We start from the raw sequence: 24,465 nt of genomic DNA on the forward strand, positions 1-24,465 counted from the left end.
ACAAATGAGGTGATCCTTAGACCGCTCCAGATTACTTCCTTTAGACTATAGCACAAAGAGGGAAATACAGAAAGATGCACCCAGTTTCTGAGTTGAGGAGACAATATGAGAAGAATAGTTATAGGAGTTGACAGGGCAGAAATTCACCAATGGAAGAGAGCTGTACAAAAGTGAGAACTCCAGAGATACACAGAAAGTCTCCTTGGAAGAGTCAGTCAAGCAGTGACCAGCATATGTGTGTGAGGAAACTACTGTAAGTTGGGAAATGAATCACTCACAAAGACTGAAGGGACTAGTGCCAGAAGGTTACACTGGAGCTAGAATAGTGCCTATTCCCAAAAATCAGAGTGGAAACCTCCTAATTCAGGTATGACATGGTAGTGTAGTAGGTTAAGCCACCACCCACAACCCCAGCATCTCATATTGGGAGTGCTGGTTCTAGTTATGGCTGCCAATTGAGCTACTTGCTAATGTGCACTGGAAGGTAGTGGTGGATGGCCCATGTTGGAGACCTGGTTGGGGTCCTTGGCTCCTGGCTTTGGGCTGGGGTAACCCTGACCATCGTGGCAAATTTGAAAGTGAACAAGAAGATAGGCTTTGGGGCTGGCGCTGTGGTGTAGTGGATTAAAGCCCTGGCCTGAAGCACCGGCATCCCACATGGGCACTAGTTCTAGTCCCAGCTGCTCCACGTCTGATCCAGCTCTCTGCTATGACCAGGAATAGCAGTAGAAGATGTCCCAAGTCCTTAGGCCCCTGCACCCACGTGGGAGACCTGGAAGAAGCTCCTTGCTCCTGGCTTCAGATCAGTGCAGCTCCAGCTGTTGTGGCCATCTGGGGAGTGAACCAACAGATTGAAGACTTCTCTTTCTGTCTCTACCTCTCTCTGTAACACTATCTTTCAAATAAATAAAATAAATTAAAGAAAAAAAAGAAGATAGGCTTTCTCTGTTTCTGCCTCTGTCTCTGACATTTTGCCTTTCAAATAAATAAAATAAATCTTTAAGATATAAAATTAAAATAAAAAACCTCTTAATTTATAAGGGTATCTGCTGAGTACTAATAAAGGTCCTGCTGCAGTAGCAGGGACAATAAAATCGAGAGTAAATATTGCTGTAGTTCTATCTACCTAAGTCTAAAAGTAATTCAAGTATGTGATAGAATAAAACTAAAGAATATTCATAAGAAAATAACAAGGCCAAATTTTAAATATCTGTGTCTAGTAAACTATTCCCAGGCATGCAAAGACACAGGCAAAAACTAAATATAATGATGAGAAAAATCAATAAATTGAACAGATTCAGAAAGGACACGAATGTTATAATGAGTAGCCAAAATCATTAAAATAGTTATTATTGCCATAGTCCACATATTTAAGAAACTATAAGACTGAAAAAAAATCAAGTAGACACACAGGAAATATATGAGTGCCACAAATAAAATGTCCAGAATTAAAAATATGGCATCTGAGATGAAAAATACACTGGATGAGATTAACCATGTTTGACACTGCAGAAGAAAAGGTGGAGTTTGAAGACATAGCAGTAAAAAGTATACAGAATGATGCACAATAAAAAAGACAAAAAAAAAAAAAATAAGGATGGGAATACCATGAGCTGTGGGACCATTTCAACTGGAAGAACACAGTTGTGATCGCTGTGCCCATGGGAAAGGATATGAGATGAGGGAGACAGGAAAATACATTTGAAGAAATAATGACTGAAAAATTTCCATATATGATAAAAACTATAAATTCACAGACATAAAAAGATTGACAAATTCCAAGCATAAAGAACACGAGGAAAATTGCATTAATCATCAGAATCACATTGCTTAATACCAACAATAAAGAGAAAAATAGAAAAATAATGATTGGCCTTGGGACTTTTCTGTATTTCCCCCAGCTCATAAAATACAGGCATAGACACATTTCTCTCTCTCTCTCTCTCTCTCTCTCTCTCTCTCGGGCTACCGCCCCCCACCCCCACCACACTTCTTTCCGCTGTCTCTCTCTCACACACACAGATACACACTTTGAGTGAAATTTTCTGTCCCCAGCCTTTGGATTGAATAAAATTAAGTATTTACTTTGTATAACTGCAGGAAAATATTTTTTATTTTGAAAGTTAATTCATCTGATAGGATTTGGCTATAGCACACTGGACTAGCCATAAGAATTTAAACTCAAGGGGACAGCTGTTTCCATGTTCTTATCTGGGAACCAGGCCCCCAGCAAGTGTTTCACAAGCACACAGAATGCCTGTGAGTTCTTGATGATTATCTACAGCAATTAAGAGGCTATGACAGCTGGTGTCTCCTTGATTAGACATTTCATGAAAATTCCAAATGTTAGCAAATAAAATGGTGAGGGTGGGCAGCCTCTTTTATGGACCAAAGGACCCTTCCTTAAGTCACATGACCATTTAGGACTAGATATTTCCCACTAAGGATGACACAGGGCAGCACCCTGGGATCATGGAATGGAACCTGGAGACCAACTTTTCTATTCCTTACAGTACAAAATAAGATCAGAAGCCCAGGGATGTTTCATTGGATTAATTTCCTTTGTTGGGGGAAGCAGGTTGCCCACATCTATCATCATAAAGTGAAATAACTCAGCATGCCTGGAAATGAATGAACACTTATATTATATATCCATCCCAATTATCTGAAAATATTTTTAAGAAATATGTCTAATAAGAAATATAGCAAATGCACAGAAAAAATATTTTTGCATTCTGTAGGCTTTGCTGAGCCCATATTTTTCTTTTTTTTTTTTTTAAGATCTATTTTACTTATTTGAAAGGCACAATTACAGAAGCAGAGGGAGAGATATTGAGAGAGATCTTCCATTTTCTGGTTCACTCCCCAAATAGCCATAATGGCCAGGGCTGTGCTGGACCGAAACTAGGAGCCAGGAGTCTTTTCCGGGTCTCCCATGTGGGTGCAAGAGCCCAAGGACATGGGCTCTCCACCACTGCTTTTCCAGGCACACTAGCAGTGAGCTGGATAGGAAGTGGAGAAGCTGAACCCGTATGGGATGCTTACATCATAGGCAGCCTTACCTGGTATGCTACAATACCTGAGCCCACATTTTTTCATTCATTCATATATTAATTCATTCAAGTACTGAAAATCACCTCTTGAGTGGGTTTGAGGTGCTGTGCTCATGGTAGGTGATTCTGCCTCTTTTACAGTACTTCTCACATAGAGGAGTGCCTTTTGTGCACTGGCTCCCTCTGCTAGCCTCAGCACTCATCAAGTGTTGGGATTATACACAAATGAATGTTACTGACTTCCTGAGTCAGTAAAGTGATATCTACTGTTCTTCTCAACATTCCACTATTGTTACAGATAATTAATTATCATGATATTTAAAACCTCCACTTTTATCAAAATAAAATTTTTAGATAGCCACATTTTTCCTCCATTGAGAGAATAGACAATATACCCCAGACTGTTTTGCCAAAGCCTTCAATCAGGATTGCATCTTCACCATAATGTGGAAATGCAGCTGGGATTTCTCAACTGGCTTTATGGAAGTCTGTGAATGTTCTCGCTACCCTTGTCACCACCTACCCCAAATCAGCTCTATCGCCTACCTCCTCTTCTTTCGTTTTCTACCATCCTCCCAGTTATCCTGCCACAAAGCCTCAAAGTCATGCTTGTTATTCCTCCTCCATGGTTTCCTATCCAGTCAATCTGGACCAAACACTGTTGGTTTTCTTTCCCATTGTTTCCTATATGTATACCATTCCTTTCTTTTTAAAAATTGATTTGAAAGTCAGAATCACACACACACACACACACACACACACAGAGTCAGAAAGAGATATTCCATCCACTAATTTACTCCCTAGATGGCTGCAACAGCCAAGGCTGAGCAAGGCCAAAGCCAGGAGCCCATAGCTCCATCTGGATCTCCCATGGGGGTGGGTGGCAGAAGTCCAAACACTTGGGTCATTTTCAACTTTTCCCACACCATTGGTAGGGAACTAGATCAAAAGCGGAGAAGCTGGGACTTGAACTAGTGCCCGTATGGGATGCCAGCACTGCAGGCAGTGGCTTCACCTGCTACCCCACAATGTCGGCCCTGTATACCTTCCTTTTTTATGATCTCCTCCTTAGGTCAAGTATTCTTTAATTAGGACACTGATATTTACTTGCATATTCTACAAACTTTTATGGTGCGCTCACTGGGTGATTTGCAGAGTAATCTTACCACTAAAATTTAAAGAAGATAGATACTCTATTTTTATTTTTGAAGAGTTTAGGTACTAGAATGAGTGAAGAATATAAAAAAAACAATACTCATAATTCAACAAGAGATGGAGGCAGGGCTGTTCTGCTACTGAGTACTATAGACATTCAAGCTAATTTCACTGTTTTATAGTTATGTCAGCATTTACACAATGAAATACAAACTCCACCCGTGCATCAAATGCTTCTATTATAATAAGGGATCAAACTTCCCAAGTTAACCTCCCACTTCTGTATGTGTGCTACCCTATGTGCCAATTGAATTTTCCCTGTATGATCTCTTGGCTGTTCTCTTTCTTTCCCATAGTTCCACGCACATATCTACACTCACTTGGAGTACTCCCTGCTTCTTTTCTGCCTACCTGAAATGATCTTCCTCTCCTTTCACTTCACATGTGTCTTATGCCACTCCCATCTTATAATTATGTACTTACTAGGCTATACAGATTTGAGACAAACTGTGAATTATTTGTCTTTGTTGACCATATACTCAAGAATACTTATTAGATTGCACTAGGCTTGTGACAAGCTATGTGAGAAAAAGGCTGAAGAGAGTCAGGACATTAGATCCATTTTTTGCCATCAATTTGTAGTGAAGACTCCCAAATTAGTTAAACTCATAATCCTTACAAGATCACCAACAAGATGAGAATATTAATACTTGTTCTATTTACCTTATAGGATGGTGACAAAAATTTAAAACATGATTATGAAAATACCTGAAAAATGTTGACGACCACAGATCTGTAGTTGATGACAGAACAAATGAAGTTAATAAATGTTTCTGTAGAAAGTTTTTAAATATGTCCAATTCAAAACTAATTTTGTAAATCTAAATTTTTAATATTTATTTATTTATTTGAAAGTCAGTGTTTTTTTTTAACTTTTATTTAATGAATATAAATTTCCAAAGTACAGCTTATGGATTACAATGGCTACCCCCTCCATAATTTCCCTCCCACCTGCAACCCTCCCCTTTCTCTCTCCCTCTCCCCTTCCATTCACATCAAGATTCATTTTCGATTCTCTTTATATATAGAGGATCAGTTTAGTATATATTAAGTAAAGATTTCAACAGTTTGCACCCACATAGAAACACAAAGTGAAAAATACTGTTTGAGTACTAGTCATAGCATTAAATCACAATGTACAGCACATTAAGGACAGAGATCCTACATGAGGAGTAAGTGCACAGTGACTCCTGTTGTTGACTTAACAAATTGACACTCTTGTTCATGGCATCAGTAATCACCCTAGGCTCTAGTCATGAGTTGCCAAGGCTATAGAAACCTTTTGAGTTCACCGACTCTGATCATATTTAGACAAGGCCATAGTCAAAGTGGAAGTTCTCTCCTCCCTTCAGAGAAAGGTACCTCCTTCTTTGATGACCCGTTCTTTCCACTGGGATCTCACTCACAGAGATCTTTCATTTAGGTCATTTTTTTTTTGCCAGAGTGTCTTGGCTTTCCATGCCTGAAATACTTTCATGGGCTTTTCAGCCTGATCTGAATGCCTTAAGGGCTGATTCTGAGGCCAGAGTGCTGTTTAGGACATTTGCCATTCTATGAGTCTGCTGAGTATCCCACTTCCCATGTTGGATCGTTCTCTCCCTTTTTTTATTCTATCGGTTAGTATTTGCAGACACTAGTCTTGTTTATGTGATCCCTTTGACTCTTAGTCCTATCATTATGATCAATTGTGAACAGAAATTGATCACTTGGACTAGTGAGATGGCATTGGTACATGCCACCTTGATGGGATTGAATTGGAACCCCCTGGTATGTTTCTAACTCTACTGTTTGGGGCAAGTCAGCTTGAGCATGTCCCAAATTGTACATCTCTTCCCTCTCTTATTTCAGAAGTCAGTGTTAAACAGAGAGAGAATGTGAGGCAGAGAGAGAGAGAGAGAGAGAGAGAGAGAGAGAAGGAGAGACAGAGGTCTTCCATCCATGATTGTTATCATCCCCACTTTATAAACAAGAAATCTGAGGCTCCAAGAACTACGAGGCCCAAGTCTTCAGTCAAATCTTGGTTTGTCTTTTGATGATTCCATGGTTGGGTTTCTTATTTTCTGTGGTGCAATAACTCTCAGATTTTAATTCTAGAGATATTGTTTGAAGGTCTTTCTTGACTTTCGTCTATGTTAAGTTTGTTGGTGGTAACAATGGAATTTCCTGCTTTCATATCTCCCCAAATCTCTAATATAGCTCTTTTAGATTCCAGAGACCCAATAAGTTGACAGATATTGAATAAAGCATACCAAAGAAGGTGTTACAACCTTATACACTTTGCCTTGGTTTACTAAACTGAACATTACTCTTTTCCATGATCAATTCTTGTTAAAAAGTTACTGGTTTTCCTCTGTTTTCTATAATGAGTTACTTGCTTTAAGGGAAGAGTTATGCTTCCTTGATCATATAGTCATGTACTTGACCTAAACCTTAGGCCATCAAGGGTATGCCCAGCTTCTTCAGCCTTGATAATTGAAGTGCTATATAAATTTCCTGAAACATCTTATAAGTGCTTGTTCTTTTAGTACAGGATTTCTCAACAGTGGCACAATTGACCTTTTGGATAATTTCTTTGTTACTAGGGGCTGCCTTGTGCATTCTTGCAGCATCTCTAGCCTCTGCTCTCTATATTCTATACATACTAGTTGCACTCTCCCTCCACAGGACAACTGAAATGTTTCCACACATTGCCAAAAGTCCCCTGGGGGGGCAAATCTAGTATATTATAAACATCTAATGACCAAAAGAGAAAAAAGAACAAAGATTTCTATCTCTACAACAAAACCCAGACTTCTTATTAGAAGGCACATTTTAAAGAAGACCAAATGTGTCAGTGGTTAAGAAGGGTCACATTTGATTAAATTTGGAGCATGAAACAAGCTCAATAGCTACTTGTTCCTGAACTTTTTATGTTCTTCACTAGATTGAAAATTAAGGAAAATTTTATCCATTTTAATGACTTACATTTGAATAAGCTGATCTGTGACAAATGGTTCTGTGTTCCCTACCAAATCGTATATTCCAACTGCGTTAGTTAACAGACTTGAGAATACAGTTGTTGTTGACAGACACTTAGAGACACATAGGTCAAAATGCTGTAATTTTCCTCAGCTGGTTTGTTTCTCCCTAAGTTAATTTCTTTCACTTATTTTTCCATTTTAAGCCATTTTCTGCTTGACATGTAAAATGTACTTCTTTAAACTTAATGGTTAATTACCCGCAAGGGAAAAAATACCCTACCAAAGCCTACATCTATAACAGAAAACAATTAAGTATCTACATTTTCACTAATCTGTCAAAGAAATCTATTTCTCCATTATGATTTTGGTAAATACTTTGTTATTTGCTGAAGATGGCTTTCTAAGTATGTAAGATTAATGATATGTGTGATTTCAGAGACTTAATCTCATCTCACAGTAGTTATTTTCAATGTTTGCATGTTATGATAACAGGACTGTCTTAATAATTAGAAGATCATTCAATTACACTACATTTCTCACTCTTCAAGCATTCAATAAACTTTATAGAAAAATAGCATATTTTTGAGTAATACTTGTATTGTAACCATTGGATATGACTATCTAATTTCATCTTCACAACATGTGTCATGTAATATTTTTCTTCATGCTGAAGAATGAAAATAAAAAGCGAGTTAGCCATCTTGAACACTGAGACCAAGGAGCCATACTACTTTTATCGGTGTGTATGTGTTCATTTATTTAGTAAGAGCAAGAGGACTTGTGTGCTCTTAACATTCTTCCTCACAGAGTAGGATATCCTTCTCCTCCTGACTTTGAACATCAGAACTCTGGGTTATTCAGACACAGGACTTTGAGTATCCACCTGAGGTTTCTCAGGCTTTTGGCTTCAGCCTAGGGGTTATGTCATTGACTTCTCTGGTTCTAAGGCTCTGGGATTTGAACTGAGCCATGCTACCAGACTTCTCTGGTTCTTCAGTTTGTAAACAACCTAGTATTGGGCCTCTCATTTCTGGTAATTGTGTGAGTTGATTCTTTAATCAATCTCCTGTCACTTATTTTGTTGGTTTTGTTTCTCTGGAGAACTCAATACCATAAACATTTGACACTGATAATATGTCAAGAAAAATATCTAGGATAATGCTGCCCAACAGAAGCAGAATGCGTGATACATATATAATTTTAAGTTTTCTGTCAGCCTTATTAAAAAAATAAATAAAAAGAGGTAAGATTGATTTGAGCAACATTTAACCTGACTCTGTCAGTTAGCTTTTCATTATGACAATTAAGGACTTATGCCAAGCAACTTGTGAAGGAAGGAGGTTTACTTTATCTCAGAGCTTTTGCGATTGATAGTCTAAGATCTGATAATTGGTGCAGTCTTTGGTAAGAGAGCAGTGGATGGCAATGGCAGAGTGCATGTAGAGCAGCAACAACATGGAAAGCCAGGAAGCAGGAAGGGTGGCTAATTCAGCCTAGCTTGTACAACCAAACCTCTTGGGAAAACTCCTCCTAAGAGCAGACTTGCAGCAATCCAAGGACTCCCCACTAGGCCTACCTCCCAAACACCATAATTTAATTAAATTTTCATCCTTCTCAGTACATAAGACTTTGGATTCTAAACTTTACATATCTGCATGATTTCAGGAGTCATATCCTATTTGACCATGACAGTGATTTATTGATTATATGATTTCTGCAAATAATTGACAAATATATATTTTTAAAATTTATTTGAAAGTCAGAGTTACACACACACATACAAACTGAAAAAGAGAGAAAGAGAGAAAGATTGAGAGAGAGAGAGAGAGAGAGAGCTTGCATCTTCTGATTTATTTCTCAGATGGCCACAATGGCCATGGTTGGGCCAGGTGGAAGCCAAGAGCCAGGAGCTGCATTTGAGTCTTCCATGTAGGTAGTAGGGGCCCAAGCACTTGGGCCATCTTATACTGCTTTCCCAGGATATCCACAGGGAGCTGGATTAGAAGTGGAGCAGTTGGGACATGAATCCCAGTGCTCATTGGATGCTGGTGTTGCAGCCAGTGGCTTTACCCACTATAACACAGCATTGGCTCTTAAAAATATTTTAATGAGACACATTCTTTTATTTTTATGAAGTCTTTGACATTCATTTTCAAATATTACATCATCTAATTCAGAGGAGCTACTTACAAATACCTAGTATAGCTGTGTATTTGTTACAGCTTTGTGTAGCACATCTCTGTGCATTAACAATATGGAAATCTCCAGGACAAACTATTGACACCAACCTTGCCTCCCAATGCAAGGGTCAGATAATAATAATCTGTGAATGATAAAACTAAACTCATGTCCACATGGGTAAGAGTCATACAAATAATTATTTCAGGATAATGGATGTGTTGCATGAGCTTTTGAACCATGGTAATTCAGTGTTGAAGCTGGGCCCTTGAAGTCAGCAGCTGAGAAGTGGTAGTGAAAACATAGGTGAGCTATAGCAGGCTAAAGGGAATGAGTATATTCCAGGGAACAGTTTCAGTTTCAGTGGGGGAAGATATGATAGTCCAAACTTCAGGGAAATGACAAGAAACAGGAAACAGTGATGGATATTCATGGGAAACTAATGCTATTGGAGGTTGAATCAGGTGGGTATGATCTAAGACTGATCTGGAGCCAAGGGTGTTGGAATGAGGAAAGAAAGAGCCACTGTTGGCCGGCGCCGCGGCTCACTAGGCTAATCCTCCGCCTAGCGGCGCCGGCACACCGGGTTCTAGTCCCGGTCAGGGCGCCGGATTCTGTCCCGGTTGCCCCTCTTCCAGGCCAGCTCTCTGCTGTGGCCCGGGAGTGCAGTGGAGGATGGCCCAAGTGCTTGGGCCCTGCACCCCATGGGAGATCAGGAAAAGCACCTGGCTCCCGGCTCCTGCCATCGGATCAGCGTGGTGCGCCGGCCGTGGCGGCCATTGGAGGGCAAAGGAAGACCTTTCTCTCTGTCTCTCTCTCTCTCCCACTGTCCACTCTGCCTGTCAAAAAAAAAAAAAAAAAAAAAAAAAAAAAAGAGTCACTATGGACAGACACTTTTATTAAGCCCACAACAGTCTGTTGTGGTCCCCACCAATCTCCATCATCCGCCTGCCAAAACACCTGCTCTTAGAGAAGAGACAACCTGTTGTTATCTCAGCTGGATGATTTCCAAAGAATATGCAAAGGCTGCTGGAAGTGTGCCTTCCTTTTGTGTGCAAAGCTTTTAAAAAGGCTGTTTCATTGTATCTAGAATTTAGGATGCTGAAAAGGCCCATTATCATATGTCATTTGGTTTATGCATTAATTTATTATTTTAAATATTCTATTTATTTATTTATTTGAAAGGCAGAGTGGTAGAGAGTAGGAGAGACAGAGACACAGAGATAACTTTATTTTAGATTTTATTTTATTTATTTGAGAGGTAGGGTTACAGAGAGAGGAAGAGACAGAGAAAGACATTTTCCATCTGCCAGTTCACTACCCAAATGGCCCCAATGGCCAGAGCTGGGCCCATCCAAAGCCAGGAGCCAGGAGCTTCCTCCAAGTCCCCAGCGTGAGTACAGGGGCCAAAGCACTTGGGCCATCCTTCACTGCCTTCCCAGGCCAACAGCAGAGAGCTGGATCAGAAGAGGGGTAGCCAGGATATGAACCAGTGTCCATATGGGATACTGACACCCACAGGTGAAGGCTTAGCCTACCATGCCCCAGTGCTGGCCCTGAGAGAGGGAGAGAGAGAGAGAGAGATCTTTCATCTTCTATTTCACTCCCCAGATGGCTGCCTACAGCTTGGGTTGGGCCAGGCTAAAGCCGGATCCAGGAGCTCCATCCATATCTCCCACGTGAGTGACAGGGTCCAAGTATTTGAGCTATCTTCTGCTGCCTTTCCAGGTGCATGAGCAGGGGCTGAATTGGAAATGGGCAGCCAGGACTTGAACTGGCACTTTGATATGGGATACCAGTGTCACAAGCAGTGATCTAACCTACTGCACCACAGCACTGGCCCCTGTTTATGCTTTTAAAAATACTCAGCTCCACTGTATTACCTTTTTCTTGCACTGCTTTGCTTCTCAGCTTTCTTTCTTTCCCTTAGAAGAGTTTCAACTGACTGCTTCTCTTCTTTTGTGGATTCCATGTGTTTGGCTGATTTCACATTTACCTGCTCCTTCAATACCTACCTTTTTGGGCTCATCATCCCTACCTCATCTGAGAGGACCAGGTATATCTTATTCCTCAGTCCCCTCACCATAAACAGGGAGGCGTGTCTCAACAAAACTGTCAAGAAGTTTTGCTTCCAGTTAATGCTATACTTCTTACCTCCTCACCCAGTTTGTCCTCTCTCCATTCTTCATGCCCCTTTATTTGATGGTGTCTTCACTCTCCAACTGATTCTTCAACATGGGGATAGATCATACTTGTCTAGTTCCCAGAAAACCTTAGTCTGAATTTACAAAAATACATGGATGGATAGCGAGACAGAGATACTTGGAATAAGACTTGGGTTGAATGTGAGACAAGGGAGATATGGGCTCTGATATGCCTGCCTCTTCTCTCTTGATACTGACTATGCTGTCCAAGACCTACTTTGAACATAGTCACACTGGAATATCCAGAGAAATACTTATTTACAAGGCTTTATGAAGACCAGGTGTCATCTTCAAGGGGGAGACTGTCAATGCTTAGCAAAGCTTTCTGGGTACTCTCAGCACACACAGAATCATGAATTATGGGCTTCCTGGTTCACATGATGGGCTGAGCTGTTGTTCCAGAGAGTGGATCTGGGCAGACAGCAAGCTGTTGATGCCACAGCTGATGGAGCAGGGCCCTATCCATGTTCCCTTTAGTGGGCATGGCATAGATGATTTGGTTCCTCACAGGGTAGACTTACACAGCAGCTCTCCTTTTAGTTATGTCTGTTTTCAATTAGGAGCAATACTACTTCCAAGTCTCAGGAAGGTGCCAGGGTTCTGAACAATCTTCATGCTGGTCTTCCAAGTAGTTTATACTGCTCAGCTACCAGCTTGCAATATTTTCAAGGTTGCAGAAAAGAGACATTGCCTGGTGCAGATTTCTGGCAATGATACACAGAGCTCTTTTTATAAATGCTTCACAAACTGATGTCTCAGGGAAGATATGTGTATTGTAATTGTATACTGGAAAGTTATGTCTAACCAGCAGTTCTCCCAGGTCACCACCAAGGAACCCCTTTATTTTTCTTTTTGTTTCCATTTGAGTCCACTTTTGGGCAAGTTTGGCAAATAAAAAAGTTTTTGCATTTATTAAGGAATTTAGAAAATTATTAAATAGTTTATGATTGTTTTCATATTTGAGACATATAAAAGTTTAGAGTAAAAAATAGCAGATCCTGTTGTCCTCATCTTCTTATCTTCACAGCAGTAGCAGCTATGTTCAGTTCAGGTTCTTTCTTTCTTTCCACTTTCTTTTCTATTGGTTTATCTAGAAGGTATATAGAGAAAATGCATATTTTTAAAAATATGTATTTATTTATTTAAAAGTCAGAGTTACAGAATGAGAGAGAGAGAGAGAGAGAGAGAGAGACCTGCCATAGGCTGATTGACTCAACAGATGGCTGCAGTGGTCAGTGCTGCGACACACTGAAGCCAGGAGCCAGGTGCCAGGAGCCTGGGGCTTCATTCAGGTTTCCCACATGGATGGCAGGGCCCAAACACCTGGGCCATCTTCCACTTTTTTTTCAAGGCCATTAGCAGGGAGCTGGATTGGAAATGGAGCATCCTGGACTCAAGCTGGTGCCATAACTTCCCTCCCACCCGCAACCCTCCCCTTTCCCGCTCCCTCTCCTCTTCCATTCACATCAAGATTCATTTTCAATTCTCTTTATACACAGAAGATCAGTTTAGTATATATTAAGTAAAGATTTCAACAGTTTGCACCCACATAGAAACACAAAGTGAAAAACACTGTTTGAGTACTAGTTATAGCATTAAATCACAATGTACAGCACATTAAGGACAGAGATCCTACATGAGGAGTAAGTGCACAGTGACTCCTGTTGTTAACAGTTTGACACTCTTGTTTATGGCAGCAGTAATCTCCCTAGGCTCTAGTCATGAGTTTCCAAGGCTATGGAAGCCTTTTGAGTTCACCGACTCTGATCATATTTAGACAAGGCCATAGTCAAAGTGGAAGTTCTCTCCTCCCTTAAGAGAAAGGTACCTCCTTCTTTGATGACCTGTTCTTTCCACTGGGATCTCACTCGTGGAGATCTTTCATTTAGGTGGTGTGTTTTTTTTTTTTAGAACAACTCAGCAAAATAAAATTCCGGTTTATTGTGGAACAACATTGTTTCACACATACATCAAACAGGCCAAAAAAAATAAACAGCAACTTCATAGACAAAAAAAGGAAAAAAAGAAACCTTTTATCTTTGGCCTTTTTAACCATCTCATACAAACCAACTACTTATAGTACAGCTAAGTACATACACAAAAAAAGTTACTGGAATGCTCGGAATAAGATTGTTTTTTTGTTGTCGTTTTTGCCTTTTTTACAAGGTTTTTTTTCTCCTTTGAGATTAGACTGAACATGGTCACACCACAAGTAAAGTCAGAAGTAGGACAGAGGACGCTCGAAGGCTGGTCTGGTCATCTGAGATCATTAAAAATGGCTGACCCCTAACAATATGTACAAAAATATAAAATGTAAATAAAAAATACAAACAATTTTTCCTTTTTAAAGTACTTTTAAGAAAGAAAGCAGGGCCTGGAGTTTGGTGCTGTCCCTCCCCTGTTGCGAATTCACTGGGTTTGTGGGCGTGAGCGCTGCGTCCGCAGAGGCTCGGGCAGCCTCTACTCGGAGGTGACCACGTTGGGGGAGTCGGGAGTGAGAGTGGAAGGTCACGGTGGCCTGGGGTTCACGGGTGCCTTCTGCCTTGCGGTCTAGTCATCTTCGTCGGTCTTCTGCTTCTTGGTGTCCACGTCGTCCTCCTCGTCATCCTCAGCTGCCTGCTTGCCTGTAGCCGCCTCGGCCTCCTCGTCTTCGTCTCCGTCCTCTTCCTCACCATCGCCCTCTTCCTCCTCCTCTTCCTCCTCGCCACCTTCCTCCTCTTCCTCGTCTACCTCGTTGTCTGCCTCCTGCTCCCCGTTCTCCTCATTGGCGTTGCCGTTGGCGGGGGCGTCTCTCCCATTCTCCGCCTCCTCCACCACTTCCTTCTTCTCCTTCAAGTCCTTGGTGGTGATCTCGGAGCTGGTGTTCACGGCCGCGTCGGACATGGTGGGGCACGCCGGGGATCCGAGGCAGCGGACTCGAGAGAAAGCGGGCGTTCGGGGGCTCTGGCGACAAAGCTGCCGGAGTCCGCGGCCGCGGCGGGGGAGGCGGCTGCGGCGAGCGGGGAGTCGGGCCCGGGAACAATGCAAAGATGGCTTTTCAGAGCAGCCAGTGGGGTTTTTTTTTTGCCAGAGTGTCTTGGCTTTCCATGCCTGAAATACTCTTATGGGCTTTTCAGCCAGATCTGAGTGCCTTAAGGGCTGATTCTGAGGCCAGAGACAATACATGTTGTTAAGTGGCCTGCCTTTTACGAGTGCCTTAAGGGCTGATTCTGAGGCCAGAGACAATACATGTTGTTAAGTGGCCTGCCTTTAAATTCTGTATTTTGCAGTGCAGCTGTCCTGTCCTTTCTTTTTTATAGTTGCATAGTATTCTTTTGCATGAATAAGATATAATTTATTTAATTGAATCTTTATTCCTGGGCCTTTAACTTTTTCCTCATTGTTTATGTAGCATAGCAGCAGTAGTGCAACAAGCATAAACATCCTGACTTGTCTACCTTTATGACATTAAGTAATCATTATGTTTTGAAAAGCGTTTTTGCTAACCAAAGACACATGCAACTCCCAATCAGTCTTTCTGATCAGGATGAGATCATCAGTACTATTGCATTGAGTTAAAGTCATTCTGGTCCAAAGCTTAGGGATGTGGTTAGTTAGTCTGTTCTACCTTATCTGCAAGACATACTTGATATGTTAGAGTCTTTGAAATCTAAAATGATCTTAAGACTTTTCCACTCCCCCACATCATCCCATGACATTGCTACCTTTGAGAACAAGAAAGATCTGACCCCTGACTTCAAATGCCTTTTAAGTCTTTATCCATATATAGATGCAGTAAAAAATTAAATTTGTGTCTTTGATTTAAAAACTTTAAAATCAAAATAAAAAAATTGGCTTTTTAAATGGTATTGTCCAATTTGCCTGTATGAAATCAATTCTTCGATAAGCATAGTCAGCTTTAAAATCTTTTTACACTTTATAAATACTCTCCATGTGAACTTGGCTGCAATACCAACTACAGCACTGATTTCATTACTTTTAATTATTGATTTCATGTGGTGGATAACCCAGTAATTTTATCTTTCTGACCTTTTTTATTATTTGAAGGGTGGAGAGACACACAAAGAGAAAGAGACAGAGCTGCCATCCACTGGTTGACTTCAAGTGCTCATGGTAGACAGGGCTGGGCCACAGCTGAAGCCAGAAGCTATAAAATAAATCCACGCCTCCCATGTAGGTGGCAGGAGCCCATCACAGAGTCTGCATTAGCCAGAAGCTGGCTAATTACCCAAGCATTGTGATATGGGACATGGGCATGTTAACCAGCACTTTAACACCTAGGCTAAACACTCATTCCTGAACTTTTATGAAAGTGCCTTTGACATTGTAATTGCATTGGAATCTCTTAGTAATAGTTACATAGTGGAAATAACTATAATTTTTGTCTTGTAGATCTGAGTTTGAATTGAGTTTATGCCATGAGCAGTGGTATGGTCTTGTGTAAGTTGCTAGATAATTTTGAATCTTTGGTTCTCATAAGTAAAAAGTAGATAGTAATGATATGTTAACGAAACAGTTGAGAAGATTCAACCAGCTAGTAGGTGTTTTAAAAGCACCTGGGGTGGACATTGTGGCACAGTGGGTTGAAGCACCACTTTGGACACCTGCATCCCACATCAGAGTGCCTGTGTTTGTGTGTCACCTCTGCTTACAATTCTTGCTAATGCCTACTCTGGGAGGCAGCAGGTGATGGCTCAAGTCTCTGCCACCCATGTGGGAGACCTGGATGGAGCTCCTGGCTCAGTGCATCAGTCTGGCCCACTACTGGCTATTGTGGCCACTTGAAGGAGTAAACTAGTGAATGTAAGATTTCTCTCTCTTGCTCTCTCTTTCTCTGTGATTTTGAATTAAGTAAAAATATATAAATGAGTATAAAAGCACCTAGCTTTCTGATCGAAATATTAGAAGTTTGATATTATTAAACTGCTATTTGTAGTAGTTGATAAATGTACCATATATTTACATTAAAAATGAAATCAGAAGATACCTCAATTGATGTAATAAGTTTTGTGACAAGTTTACAGCCGACTTTAGAGTATCTATGATAGAATCAGGTGACTGTAATTATAGCCTCTCTAGCCATTGGAAAACCGATACCCTGAGAGAGTAAGCAAGCTCCTATGGCAACTCAGAACGTTAGGGGTGAAACTGAAACTGTCCCTCCAGGGAACTGACCTCAATACTTTGCCACTCAAGGCAATGAGTCTTTAAAGGCCTGTGCCCCTCTGAAGCTCCCTTTGAAATACTGGTGTTGGGGTACAAGACCGATGGCCCTGTGTTAGCTGGAGGCAATCCCTTATAGAGACAGTGTTCTCAGGTAAATATGACCTAACTGTGCACCTGGATCTTTGAAATTCCTGGACACATTTTAATTAGGAGCCACAGAATTTCAGAAATCTTTTAAGGAGGCATGCAATTTTATTTTTCAGGTGTGATCTTTGTAATCCACGCTTTTGATCTTTCATCCTGAATCTTGCTACATCAGATGATTCGAATTAGATAAGGTGTCTTTCTGATCTAAAATAGGTGACAAGAGCCTAGGGAGATTACTGATGCCATAAACAAGAATGTCAATTTGTTAAGTCAACAACAGGAGTCACTGTACACTTACTCCTCATGTGGGATCTCTGTCCTTGATGTATTGTTCAATGTGAATTAATGCTATAACTAGTACTCAAACAGTATTTTACACTTTATGTTCTGTGTGGATGCAAACTGTTGAAATCTTTACTTAATATATAATAAATTGATCTTCTGTATATAAAGATAATTGAAAATGAATCTTGATGTGAATGGAATGGGAGAGGGAGCAGGAGTTGGGAGGGTTGCAGGTGGGAGGGAAGTTATAGGGAGAAAAGCTGTTGTAATCCATAAGCTATACTTTGGAAATTTATATTTACCAAATAAAAGTCAAAAAAATATAAAAATTATATTTGCAAACAAACTTATAAGGAAACTACCTCCACACACACACACACGTGTGTGTGCCTCCCCAGATGTGCACAATTACCCTGTTCTTCAAACCTCATATCCAGTCCACTGCTTTACAAATTGTAGGTGTTAAAGGACTGTCCATTAAAAGAATTAGACAAACAGATGGGCCACACTTGGAGTAAGGCTTTTACCTGCAAATGTTCTGGGGCTCAATTTCATTAAGGTATTGGTGGGATTTGGACTTCTGTGTTCTGAGTTTTGGGGTTACCATGTAAGGAGGAAGAACAGTTCAAACCCTGTGGATCTGTTTAGGATGGACAAACAATTGCAGATACATCATTTCTTTGCAAAGCCTCCTCTTTGTTTTCTCATTTTGGATTCTCAATCACAGCTCACTAGCTAGAGTTTTCTTCAAACATTCTAGAATGTTGCACATTAGGAACATACACACCTAAGACATAAATCTTAATGGGATGTTTTTCTAAACTGCTTTTTAAGATTTGTTAAATAAGGACAAGCACTGTGGGACGACAGGTCAAGCCGCCGCCTGCAACACCAGCATCCCTTATCAGAGTACCTGCTCACATTCCAGCTGCTTCACTCCTTATTTAGGCCCTTGCTAATACACCTGGAAAAGTAGCAGAAGGTGGCCCAAATAATTGGGCCCCTACCACCCATGTGAGAGACCTGGGTGGAGTTCCAGACTCCTGGCTTCAGCCTGGTGCAGCGTTGGCTGTTGAAATCATTTGAGGAATGAACCAGTGGATGGAAGATCCCTTTTTGTCTGTCTTTCCTTCTCTGTCATTCTGTATTTCAAATAAATAAAATAAATATTAAAGAAAAAGAGATTTTGTTAAGTGGTGGCCAAATGAACCATTCCAGTGTAAAAAATGTGTTGGTTTCTGAATGCCCTAATCAGAGAGCTTCAAGGAAACTGGGGATGGCGTTCAAATGAGAATAGAATATTATTAAACATCACTCTGCTGTTGGTTTGACGGCACATGGGTGTATTTTAGGGTCAGAAAACACATGTCGCCCTTTTTGTAGGAAGAATGCATCTTTGAAAAGTCTGTAATTGTTGTTTTAAACTGAGGGCAGGAAATATTTCCATACTAGCCAGTAAGCAAAACACCTGTCTTCCAACTGTTTGTTGTGTTCATGTACTTTGAAGAAGTAGTGACCATATATTACTTAACATTTTAGGGACCTGGGTACCACCCAATGCAGAACAGATTAATTGCATGGTTTCTATACACATTTGCACAAATTAAAAAATAAATTCTGATTTGATTTGTTTGAACCCTTTCTTCAATTAGTTCTATTTGCAGAGTTGGTCAGACAGCAGCTTTCACAAATAATCCAGTTTCTTCTCTCCACTGTAATCTTATAGTTGAATTCCTTTATTTTGTGTGTGTCCATGTGATAGGACTAATGCCTCTATTATTTTGCTCCAGTGACAGTACTGTATGTCCGAATTTGCAAAATCATAAGAAATATTTCCACTGGATTCTTTAATACTGAAGAGCAGTGAGCCAAATTTTCTTGGATAAAGGTAGGTGTCCCATCACAACACTGAAGAAATGATTCTTACCTCGAATCTTTTGAATAGAAAAGGTAACTCTTAGTTCAAATATCTAAATCTCATATTTTAACAGCTTTTAAAGAAGTTATTGATTTCACAATAAAACTTTTACAACAGCTAAATAATGGATCCAGGCAAGCATCTCCAATTGGCTTAATTTGTAGTAAAAAGGAGGTCTGGTCTCCCAGTTTTGCACCAGTTATCTCCTGGCTGTCTATTATTTCCCCTTGTCAGAGTGCTTGAGACCTGGAGATTGTTCTTTGATGATTTGGTTTAGTCATTTTCTCTACCTCAGTTTTTCTATATAATTTCTTTTATATTCACATGTGTTAAAATATTGTTTTAAAAATGCAATCAGTTCAAAAATTAAATTGTTAATAATAGAGATGAATTTTTCACCCAGCATGTATGTGATTTGGTTGAATGCGTTATCAAGTGAAGGAAAAATGAGCCTGCCTCTCTCTTCTATGGAACTTCAAAGCATCAGATAAGAGTTAAAACTGTATTATCTCAAAAATGAAAGAAAGAAATGAAGAGAGAAAGGAAAGGGAGGTGGAAGTGATAGAAGAAGGAAGGAGGGAATATCATGTTTTTAGAATTTTATCCATGAACTACATTGAATCTGTTAAAAAATTAAGGGTCAGCGTTGTGGCGTAGTAGATGCCGGCATCCCATATGGGGGTCACTTTGTGTTCCAGCTGCTCTACTTCTGATCCACTCTCTACTGATGTGCCTGGGAAAGCAGTGGAAGACAGGCCAAGTGCTTGAGCCTCTGCCCCATGTGGGGACCTAGAGGAAGCTCCTGCCTCCTGGCTTGGTCCTGGCCCAGCCTCGGGCCATTGTGGCCATTTAGGGAGTGAACCAGAGGATGGTTCGCTCTCTGTCTCTCCCCCTCTCTTTGTCACTCTACCTTTCATGCAGATAAATACATCTTAAATTTTTTTTAAATGTGGGGAAAATTTTTGAACAATATTATATGAAAGAAGTATAACACAATACTTTATGTACCCTGTAACTGCAATCAAATAAAATTATGTGGGAAAATTTTTGAGAAGAAATGAACAACTTCCTTTTATATACAAAACACTTTTACAAACACATTTATATTTGAATCTGCTAATGTTATTGAAAATCTATCAAGGTTACTAAAGATATACATGTAATGATGTTGTATAAACAATTATTTGGTCGTTTTGTTCTGTGTTGGGATAGATGGTGGGAACTGAAAGAGAAACTGATTGACACATGGTCTTTCATTTGTGTATTCAGCATTCATAGCACATGCAACTGCTACATTTCAGATACGTGCTAGAAAGTGGGAAAATGACTCTCAGCAAACATGTGACGGTCAGCACTCAATAAAGTAAATAGCCCCACAGAAAAATACACAAGTAGAGTTATAAACTGTGATATTTGCTATGAGGACTAAGAATAGAAGGCCATGAAAGACCTGTACAAAGTTTCTTGGTTTAGACAGGGGAGTTAATGGAGGCTCCTTGGAGAGGTAAACTTAGTGAGACCTGTAATATGCACAGTCGGGAGGAGACCAGAAAAGAGCATAGCACCGAATCCAGGTACCAAGGGACATTGTGTAGTTGGAGCCTGCAACGGGGTAGGGGAATGGACCTGCAGCTGGGAAGATACCCACACAACCTCCTGGACATGTTGAAAGCATCTTAGAGCCACCAACATGCCCACAAGTGCATGCAAGTCACGGCACATTAAAAGAGTGATCTAAAGAGTTAAGAGGTAGGAGTACTGACTTTGGTTACTGTTGGTTGTAAGTTGCTATTTTCCCTCCCTCCTTCCTATTTTCCTTTCCTCTTCTCTTTCCCTTCCTCTCTTTCTTTATCACTCCCTTCCATACTCTTCCCGTCTGCCTTTCCCTTTATTCTTCCTTTAAAATAATACACACCGAGAAGTTCATAAAATATAAAAGTTCAATTTAATAACTACAAAACTTAGGATGCAAAATGGAACATGGCTAGCACTCCACATCCCTAGCATCCTCTTATGCAATTTCTTCCCTCTGTATCAGAGATATCAGCATCCTATTATTATATACTATGATGAGATAATGTTGCTCACGTACCTAATACAGAGTTCATTTCTTCGCTATCCTTCACAGTTTTCTAACCTGCTTATGAAGGCTTAAAGAACATAGTTTAATGTTGCCTAGTTTTGAACCTTATCTAAATGAAATACCATAGAATGTATTCTGTTCAGTTTGATTTACTTTGATCAACTTTACATTATTTCAAAAATTTTTATTTTAGAATAGTTTGAAATCTAAAAAAAAATCACAAGTAAAATAATACAAGGAACAGTCATTTATCTTTTACCCAGATTTATCAATTGTTAACATTTTTCTCACTTGCTTACCTTTTGTTCACTCTGTCTCCTCTTGTATACATGATAATTTTCAACTATTTGAGAATAAGTATCATACAACATCACACTTGATCCACAAATAATTTAATGTGTATTTCCTAATAGGGATGTTCTCATATAATCACAGTAGAGTTATCAACTTCATAAACTTATGTTGAATCACTGCAACCTACTGTCCACAACTCATTATTTTTAGTTGACCCAATTAGCCTTTATAGTATATTCTCATTGCAGTGAAGGGTTCCACTGTAGTAGGGAACCCAATCAAGGGTTAATTATTGCATTTAGTTGTCATGTCTTTTAAGCTTCCTTTCATCTGGAGTATTCTTTCATCCTCTCTCTACATTGGTTTGTAATAAACACATCCTCCTGCCTCTTAGATGGAATATTCCTCATTATTTTGTTTCTCTGAACATTATTCCACAAGGCTCATCCATAATATATTTTCTGCAGTTTTAAATTTTTGTTGTTAAATATTGTGTGTACATAGAGATGCAAATTCAGGAGCTGGTAATTGTTTCACATGCATGCTTATACCTATTATTACAGGAAGGAATTAACTGAACTATATCAGATTGAATTATATGTTTTTAAAACAAACAAGCAAAAAACAATCAGTAGATCTACAGAGCTGTACTCCAGTTTACCTGGTAGAAGTTATCTGATGCCAAAATGATGACCTGGGAGAAATAAAAGATCTCAGAATTATCAGGATTGCAAACTCAAATCCACAAAATGATAGTAATCAAAGTCCTAAGGTTTCAGCATTAAATGTCTGTTCTGTAAAGAAGCAAAATTATCAGTCACTGAAGCCATTGAACTAGGATCAGGGGGTATTAGGATGTACAGTTAATTGGAAAATGACTAGTGATGGATAAACCTCAGAAACTCTAATATTCAGGGATGCTTATGTGAGACTTTAAAAAATACTTTTAATCAAACGAACTCAAATCCTTTTGGTTAAACTCTTTTTCTCAATTACTAGTTCTCTTTCTTCTCAAAGCAAGCAGAATTCATGCTATTGGCTTTGCCTCCTTGCAGATACCCTTTCTCATGTCTAAGAGCCATCGTCTTTGTTGATGCTTCACTTTGAAGTTGGTAAAGGGTTGCAGTACATGACGACTTTTACGATAATAACCCTGCATGTGAGCCAAAAGAATTCCAAGAACTAAGTTTGTTCCAGGAAGTGGTTTTAGCCTTCATTCTTCTATGTCCAATTTCTGTATTTATCTGTAACTTGCTGTTTTCAAAAGGTAGATACTTGTACATTTAAAATCTATATTTCCAACTTGTCTGGAATCCTAGCCTTCTTCATAATTCCTTTTAATTAATTAAGGTGATAGGATCATAGACAATACTTCTACTAGAATGCAATGTGTCTTATTAAGAAATTGATTATTGATCACTGAAAACCAAGACTGGCACTGTGCTAGGTAATTCTGGCCTGATCCTACTAAAGAAAGGTGTTCATTATATTGAGGGATTAACTGAAAGGTGAGAATTACAGCATATTGATTATAAATTGAAAAAATCTTAGTTTGTTGATAGGTCAAAATTTTGATTACCCTTAGAGATTTTAAATTGCTAAGAAGAGATAATAATAGATACTTTTTTGCAGCGAAGTAGAGGGAAATAAATACTCATATTTGAAGATAGCTGACTGGCAGGCGAAAGGGTCTCCATTTCACAAATGGCTCACATTGAGAACAATAAGATGTAGGTTCAAACAATGAAGCTATACAAAGGTGTTCAATTTCAAGAAAGCAAATTTTGGGGAATTGAGAAATCTGGTGAATAACGTGCAATAAGAGGAAGTATAAAATTCACAAGCATGAAAGCAGCTGAAGAATCTTTTAAGACACCATAATTAAAGCTCAAAGAACCTCAGGCCTTCTGAAAAAGAAGAATGAAGGACTTAACAAAAATAGAATGTGCATAACACACGGGAATGCAAGGAGAGCTGTGAGGCGTCTGAGAGACAGAAGGTTATTAAAGAGCAATTGTCCTGTTTTCTAAATCAAAATGATAGGGGAGCTGGAGAGGGCTGGGCAGCAGAGATGTGAGTGTGAGAATTATCAAAAGCCCTTCTTAAGGAAATGGACAGAAACTACCGAAATTGGTAATTTTCAGCCATTGGTAGTGGTTGGGGGAAGGATTGGTAAAGCAAATCTGTGCAGAATAAAAGAGAAATTAAAAACAAAGCAAAAAGACATGCTCAAGAGAACAAAACCTAAAATAGCTGAAACAGATCCAGCGCCGTGGCTCACTAGGCTAATCCTCCGCCTTGTGGCGCCGGCGCACCGGGTTCTAGTCCCGGTTGGGGCGCCGTATTCTGTCCTGGTTGCCCCTCTTCCAGGCCAGCTCTCTGCTATTGCCCAGGAGTGCAGTGGAGGATGGCCCAAGTCCTTGGGCCCTGCACCCACATGGGAGACCAGGAGAAGCACCTGGCTCCTGACTTCGGGTCAGCGCGGTGCACCAGCCGCAGTGCGCCGGCCGCGGCGGCCATTGGAGGGTGAACCAATGACAAAGGAAGACCTTACTCTCTGTTTCTCTCTCTCACTGTCCACCCTGCCTGTCAAAAAGAAAAAGAAAAAAAAATCGCTGAAACAATTGATTTTGAGCAATCAATGTAGCTCCTTAATGCAGAAATTACACAGAAAACTGCATTGTAGTTTAGTAAATAAATTATGGATTTTTTAGATTCGGTTATATTGATAATTTAAGTGCATAATGTTGAGAAGACAATTGGAGATAAGCTTAGACTTAGGTACAGCAAAGCAAATATTTTGGGTCTAAAAGGAACCCAAGAGCAGAAGCAGCTTCAAGAAACTCATTTGAAAGGAGGCTAGAAATGGACCATTGTCCCTTGTGATTGAACTCAATCAATGGTGGTTCTTGAGAATATATAGATAACCAGAGAGACACATGAGTGGAATGTCAGACCATTT

At 39.8% G+C, this 24,465-nt stretch overlaps 1 pseudogene; it reads right to left on the reverse strand.

Moving 5' to 3' along the window:
• Window positions 1-13,541: 13,541 nt before the first annotated feature.
• Window positions 13,542-14,666, reverse strand: LOC100342648 (prothymosin alpha pseudogene; annotated as a pseudogene).
• Window positions 14,667-24,465: the final 9,799 nt, after the last annotated feature.

Source organism: Oryctolagus cuniculus, chromosome 3 (genome assembly GCF_051225735.1).
Source record: "Oryctolagus cuniculus isolate XC-2025 breed Fujian yellow rabbit chromosome 3, ASM5122573v1, whole genome shotgun sequence".
Lineage (NCBI taxonomy): Eukaryota > Metazoa > Chordata > Mammalia > Lagomorpha > Leporidae > Oryctolagus > Oryctolagus cuniculus.